The 7,878-nt window shown below is 40.2% G+C and overlaps 1 pseudogene; it reads right to left on the reverse strand.

The window, feature by feature from the left end:
- Window positions 1–4,917: 4,917 nt before the first annotated feature.
- On the reverse strand, window positions 4,918–5,580 carry LOC102768304 (annotated as a pseudogene).
- Between the last annotated feature and the right edge of the window lie 2,298 nt (window positions 5,581–7,878).

The following is a 7,878-nucleotide window of genomic DNA, read 5'->3' on the forward strand; positions in this document are numbered from 1 at the left end:
TAAAGTATAACCAGGACTGGGTTTTTCCAGATGCTTAAGAGCAGGAGAAAGGACAAGGATGTTAAAGCTACTAGCCAAGGAATGATTATCATGATGGACCATAGAATCCAAACTGGACAAGAGGAAAAAGATATTGAAGGCAGAGGGATAGTCTGAGGGACAAGTCAAAAATATGTTTGGTGAGAATATCCAAGTAAGGGAGTTGAAATGAAAAGCAAATAAAACTCCTGTTCTACTTCCAGGCTCTAAGGTACAGAGGTTTGTGAGAACAAAAATAAAAAGACTCCACTTAAAAGGTTAGCAGGGAAAGGGGTGTGTTAGGGGTAGTGGGATTCAATTAATATGAGATGAAGAACAAACCCTTTAGAGAAGAGGTTGAGGATATAGATGAGATATCTGAAGACAGACCATGAGTTTCCATGAGCCCTGTGGAAGGTGAGGGAGGTTTAGGGATTAAGTTACTTTAAGAAATGTTCAGAGTAACTCAAGGGTAAGAGCTCAGCTCAATAAAGGCTGGGCTGAGTGAGGAAAGCAGCATTGTGAGGGTGGCATTAGGCTGATATTGTCACGGTTATGGGGCCTATTGGGCATCTATTTTCTGCAAATCAAAATCATGCTGATCTTAGTGGGAAAGTTTGAAGTTTCTCACAAGGTAATAGGGTTTTTGTAGGTATTTATCAAGTTGAGGATATTCCCCTCCATTTCTAGTTAACCATTAGCTTTAAACACAAATGGTTGTCGGATTTTGTCAAATGCTTTTTCTATATCTACTAGAGGCCCGGTGCACAAATTCATGCACCAGTGGGGTAATAGGGTTTTTGTAGGTATTTATCAAGTTGAGGATATTCCCCTCCATTTCTAGTTAACCATTAGCTTTAAACACAAATGGTTGTCGGATTTTGTCAAATGCTTTTTCTATATCTACTAGAGGCCCGGTGCACAAATTCATGCACCAGTGGGGTAATAGGGTTTTTGTAGGTATTTATCAAGTTGAGGATATTCCCCTCCATTTCTAGTTAACCATTAGCTTTAAACACAAATGGTTGTCGGATTTTGTCAAATGCTTTTTCTATATCTACTAGAGGCCCGGTGCACAAATTCATGCACCAGTGGGGTAATAGGGTTTTTGTAGGTATTTATCAAGTTGAGGATATTCCCCTCCATTTCTAGTTAACCATTAGCTTTAAACACAAATGGTTGTCGGATTTTGTCAAATGCTTTTTCTATATCTACTAGAGGCCCGGTGCACAAATTCATGCACCAGTGGGGTAATAGGGTTTTTGTAGGTATTTATCAAGTTGAGGATATTCCCCTCCATTTCTAGTTAACCATTAGCTTTAAACACAAATGGTTGTCGGATTTTGTCAAATGCTTTTTCTATATCTACTAGAGGCCCGGTGCACAAATTCATGCACCAGTGGGGTAATAGGGTTTTTGTAGGTATTTATCAAGTTGAGGATATTCCCCTCCATTTCTAGTTAACCATTAGCTTTAAACACAAATGGTTGTCGGATTTTGTCAAATGCTTTTTCTATATCTACTAGAGGCCCGGTGCACAAATTCATGCACCAGTGGGGTAATAGGGTTTTTGTAGGTATTTATCAAGTTGAGGATATTCCCCTCCATTTCTAGTTAACCATTAGCTTTAAACACAAATGGTTGTCGGATTTTGTCAAATGCTTTTTCTATATCTACTAGAGGCCCGGTGCACAAATTCATGCACCAGTGGGGTAATAGGGTTTTTGTAGGTATTTATCAAGTTGAGGATATTCCCCTCCATTTCTAGTTAACCATTAGCTTTAAACACAAATGGTTGTCGGATTTTGTCAAATGCTTTTTCTATATCTACTAGAGGCCCGGTGCACAAATTCATGCACCAGTGGGGTAATAGGGTTTTTGTAGGTATTTATCAAGTTGAGGATATTCCCCTCCATTTCTAGTTAACCATTAGCTTTAAACACAAATGGTTGTCGGATTTTGTCAAATGCTTTTTCTATATCTACTAGAGGCCCGGTGCACAAATTCATGCACCAGTGGGGTAATAGGGTTTTTGTAGGTATTTATCAAGTTGAGGATATTCCCCTCCATTTCTAGTTAACCATTAGCTTTAAACACAAATGGTTGTCGGATTTTGTCAAATGCTTTTTCTATATCTACTAGAGGCCCGGTGCACAAATTCATGCACCAGTGGGGTAATAGGGTTTTTGTAGGTATTTATCAAGTTGAGGATATTCCCCTCCATTTCTAGTTAACCATTAGCTTTAAACACAAATGGTTGTCGGATTTTGTCAAATGCTTTTTCTATATATTCTCTTTTTTCTTAATGTGTGTTTGTTTTTTTAATTGATTTCAGATAGAGGAAGGGAGAGGGAGAAGAGAGAAACATCAATCATGAGAGAGAATCATTGATAGGTTGCCTGCTGCATGCTCCCTACTGGGGACCACGCCCAAAACATCGGCATGTGCCCTGACAATCCAACCATGACCCCCTGGTTCATGGGTCCACATTCAACCACTGAGCCATGCCAACCAGTCTATGTATTCTCTTTAGTTCTGTGCCAGTGACAGAACTGTTCTTATATCATCATGTGAAAAAAATTACATAAATTGATTAATTCTCATTCTTATTGACATTTATAAGCATTTCCTTAATGAGATCGTGTCTCTGTCTTGGGTGCTTAAATGAAGACTGTTCAAATGTAATAATGTAAGGCATTCATTTGAATAAAAAATGATGGCCACATTTTTACTTTACCTTTTTAATTCTGATAACTTGAGTTTGTGCAGAAGAGGGGTCTGATGGGGATTTCCAAGGTGAAATGCACACTATTCATATAAAAAAATTTTAAGTAAACCTATGATTCCTGTGTTTGTATCATGCACTTTGTTTTTCTGCATCCAAATACAACAATTCATTATCAGCTGAGTATTTTTAAGGAATTGGAAACATTTAACTTTAATAAATACTGTTGTTTAAAACACATTTTACAATTATTATATATAACCAAATTTAATTATACATGGGCTTACAAATGTGGGTGGTTTTTAAATTATAAGTAACATTTAAACTAGTTTCTGTAAATGATGGGCAACCCCTTTAGCTACAGTGTGCATTTTTCAGAGAGAAAAATTGCTTTAGCATACTTCTATGTTTCTCATAATAATGTTTATTTATATTTAAAAAGAGGGCATCCTCAAGCCTATTTTAATGGGTTATGTTGGTAATATGGTATTCTCCATTAATATTTATAAAATATTTAAGTGATAGTTCTGTAAATGCAGAAATAGTATTTAATAAGTAAAGTTTTTTAATTAAGCTTTTTTAAAAAGTAGATTTAATATGTTAACATGGGCATTTTATTTTTCAAAGTGCTTCCAAAACCAGCACACTCACCTCTGGGGCTTTCCAAGCAGAAGTCTTAAATCCCCTAATCTTTTTTTAACCAAGAAGGGGGTAATGCTGGAAATATGCCAGGAATGAGCTGTGGTGTTTCTCATGAAGTGCCACAGTGAAAGTATAGTTTCTTTTGGCAAAAGCATCATCTCATCCAGCGTTTACTCCACTGCTTTTCCCAGAAACCCTGTCTCCACATTCAAGATAACAATAGGCCAGATGACTATTCTTTGTTTCATCTGTACTTATAACCATTCCTTCACTTATTTCATTTAGAGTTTTAACATCTATTTACCAAGTTTACACAGCTGTCGGTTCAAATGCAGAAGTACTTTTTCCTCAATGTAAATAATTTAGAAACACTAAAAATAAAATTAGTAGTTTCTCCTTTTCCTTCTGCAACTCACCTGATATTAAAAATTTGGTGCTGCATGGCCAGCATAGCTCAGTGGTTGAGCATGGACCTATGAATCAGGGGGTCATTGTTCACTTCCAGGTCAGGGAATATGCCCGAGTTGTGGGATCGATCCCCAGTGTGGGACGTGCAGGAGGCAGCCAGTCAATGATTCTCTCTCATCACTAATGTTTCTCTCTCTCTCCCTCTCCCTCTCTCTGAAATCAATAAAAACATTTTTTTATAACAATACATGAAACCAATGAAGTTCTGCAGAAACCTCATCCTTTCTCTCTGAAATCAATAATGTATATCTTTTTAAATGTAGTGCTTAGTGAGGCAGGACTAGCAGTGCAGAACCAGGCAGCCAGGGTCTGAATCCCAAGTCTGCTACTTAATGGCAATGACCCTCAGCAAGTTACTGACCTATGTGTCTCAGTTTTCCCATCTGTAAAATGGGAATGATAATAGTATTTCTTACAAGGCCATTGTAAGGATTAAATGAACTTGTAAGTATGAATATACTAGTGTTTGCTATTTATTGTCTTTCCATATATTTCCACTTATGATTGTTGTTAAAAAGCATGGGGTTGCCGAAACCAGTTTGGCTCAGTGGATAGAGCGTCGGCCTGCGGACTGAAGAGTCCCAGGTTCGATTCCAGTCAAGGGCATGTACCTTGGTTGTGAGCATATCCCCAGTAGGAGATGTGCAGGAGGCAGCTGATCGATGTTTCTCTCTCATCGATGTTTCTAGCTCTCTATCTCTCTCCCTTCCTCTCTGTAAAAAATCAATAAAATATATTTTTTTAAAAAGCATGGGGTGATTATTCTATTACTTGCTTATTTTTTTTTCCTCATTAAACTTTGTTATTTTAATGGGTCTCAACATTCTCTGACAGATTTTTGGTCAAGTTGTTTCCATTAAAAAGTACTGATTTTAAAAACTAATAACTTAAAAACTGCCACGGACACAAAAGAACCAAATGGTCCACAAAACATTCTCTTTTCCTTCTGAAGGTTTTCTGATGCATTGTAATCATTAAACTTTTACTATTAAACTTAAGTGGCCAGTTGAGACAAACAGTTCTGAGTCCGTTCTTCCACCACTGGTTAAGACGGGGGTGGCAGGAGTTGGGAATAAAATTCATCTGGCCTTCTGAGCTTTCTGTGCAGACTTGGTGACTCTGCCAGCTCCAGCAACCTTCTCATCCATGACTTTGATGACACCCACAGCAACTGACTGCCTCATGTCACGAGCAGTGCAATGGCCCAGAGGAGGGTAGTCAGAGAAGCTCTCAATACACATGGGCTTGCCAGGAGTCATATCAACGACGGTGGTATTTCAAAAACTTGGGGCCATCTTCCAGCTTTTTCCCAGAACGATGATCAATCTTCGGCTCAGCAAATTTGCAAGCAATATGAGCTGTGTGCCCATGCAGCACAGGTGCATCTCCAGCACTGATCTGGCCTGGGTGGTTCAGGATAATCACCTGAGCTGTAAAGCCAGCTACGGCCATTGGTGGGTCAGTTTTGCTGTCACCAGCCACAGTGCCACGGCGAACATCTTTGACAGACACGTTCTTGAGGTTGAAGCCCACATTGTCTAGCTGTAGGGTGGCTCAGTGGAATCCATTTTGTTAACACCAACAATCAGCTGTTTCACACCCAGTGTGTAGGCCAGAAGGGCATGCTCACGGGTCTGTCCATTCTTGGAGATACCTGCTTCAAATTCACCAACACCAGCAGCAACAATCAGGACGGCGCAGTCAGCCTGAGATGCGCCTGTAATCATACTTTTGATGAATGAAGTCTCTGTGTCCTGGGGCATCAATGATGGTCACTTGCTGGTCTCAAATTTCCACAGGGAGATATCAGTGGTAATACCATGCTCACGTTCAGCTACCTGCTTCTTTTACTTAATTTACAGGGGTGGGCAAAACACATTTTACTTTTGTTTTATCATGTATTAGTTATTGTATTATTTGTGTTATTATTTCATATCCTTACTTATGATTATCTTTTAGGTAATGATGGCTGGTAATTCAAGCTACTTTTGCCTACCCCTGAACCATGGACATCTTTCCCAAACTACTTAATGTTTTTAAATAGCTGCATTATATTCTATATAATGATGGACCACAATTTTTTCTACCATTTCTATATTAACAAATCTTCCCAGTTTTCTCTTAGTGGTTTTCCAAAAATGCTAAGGCGAATATCCTCATACCTCTCTCTTCATGGATTGATATGTTAGATTCCAAGGTATGGAATTGCTTTGTCAGAGGATAATTGCACTTTAAAATTATTTAGTCAACACCACCAGATTGCTTTCCAGAAGACAGCACAGTAAGGAGTCACAAAGCACAGCAAGTCGTCTGACTACAGTGGCACAGCAGCGGGAGCAGGGAGGGGGTACCCCTGGTTCTTACACTTGAAGTGGCAGAATTTTTTTAAAATATATTTTATTACAGAGAGGAAAGGAGAGGGATAGAGAGTTAGAAACATCGATGAGAGAGAAACATCGATCAGCTGCCTCCTGCGCACTCCCTGCTGGGGATGTGCCTGCAACCAAGGTACATGCCCTTGACCGGAATCAAACCTGGGACCCTTGAGTCCACAGGCTGACACTCTATCCACTGAGCCAAACCAGTTAGGGCTGAAGTGGCAGAATTTTATCTGAAGGTAGACTGTGATAATTTATAGGTGCATATTATAATCCCACAGCTAAAAAAGTAAAACAAGGAGGTGTCTATATATATAAAAGCCTAAGCAACCATTCAACCAGTAGCTATGATGCGCATTGACCACCAGGAGGCAGATATTCAGTGCACAGGCATGGAAACATGGAACAGACTGATGAATCTCAGAGAGAAGGAGGAGGTGGAGGGCAGTAAGAGATTAACCAAAGATCTTATATGCATGCTAGAGGCCCAGTGCACGGATTCGTGCACCGGTGGGGTCCCTCCACCTGGCCTGTTGGGATCGGGTGGAAAAGGTGCATCTTAAATATTCCCAAGGGATCTCAGATTGCAAGAGGGTGCAGGCCAGGCCGAGGGACCCCACCAGTGCAGGAATCTGTGCACTGGGCCTCTAGTATAAGATAACAGTGGCGAGAAAATAGAATCCTAAAATATTCTCAAATAATCCAAAAGATTTTAAAAAGGGACAAAGATGGAACAAATAGAAACAAATAGCAAGATAGACTTAAACTTCACCATATCTATAATCACATGACATATGAACACTCCAGTGAAAAGATAGAAATTGTCAAACTGGATAAAATGAAAAAGCAAGACCCGATTATATGCTGTCACTTTAAAACAGACACAGATAGCATAAAATGATAGAATGAGATATGCCCTGTATGTGCTATTCATAAGAAAAGTGAAGTCCTATACATACAACTGAGGTCAGAGTAGACTTCAGAACCCCATTATACCATCACGATAAAAGGGTTACTTTATCAAGAAGACACAATCCTAATGTTTATGCCTCTAATCAGAGCTTCCAAACATGAGGGGAAAACAGAACTGAAAGGAAAAATAGACCAGTCCACAATTATTGTTGGAAATTTCCAGTTTTCTCAGGAGAAGAAGACAGAAAATCAATATGGGTATTTCAACCAGTTTAAGTTAAATGACATTTATAAGCCACTTCACCCAACAACACTGGAATGCATAGTTTTCTCACACACACAGGGAATACTTAAGATACACCGTGTGCTGGGTCAGAAGAGTGAGGCACGTCCTCAATGAATTCAAAACAATGTATTTCATCGACGTGGGTCAAGTATTTTCACTCAAAAAGTTATCTGTGCAAAGGAGTGCCTACACAGTGCGTCCAGCACCGACCTCGCATGTGAGGGAAGACACACTCCCGAGGAAGGCACCTCAGCGACCAGAACAGCAGGTGCTGCGCCCAGACCGCCGGCTGCTGCTGCTTCAGGAGAGAGGCCAAGCCGGGCCCAGTGCCTTGACCCGCGCGGGGCGGAGGCAGCAGGGGCTGGCGGCCCGGAGCAGGGCCCTGGAGGAGACTCCGTGGCCAGCAAACGGTGAAGGAGGATTTTATGAATTGCGCTGGGCGGTGACTG

This window comes from Myotis davidii, unplaced genomic scaffold, assembly GCF_000327345.1.
Source record: "Myotis davidii unplaced genomic scaffold, ASM32734v1 scaffold11, whole genome shotgun sequence".
Classification (NCBI taxonomy): domain Eukaryota; kingdom Metazoa; phylum Chordata; class Mammalia; order Chiroptera; family Vespertilionidae; genus Myotis; species Myotis davidii.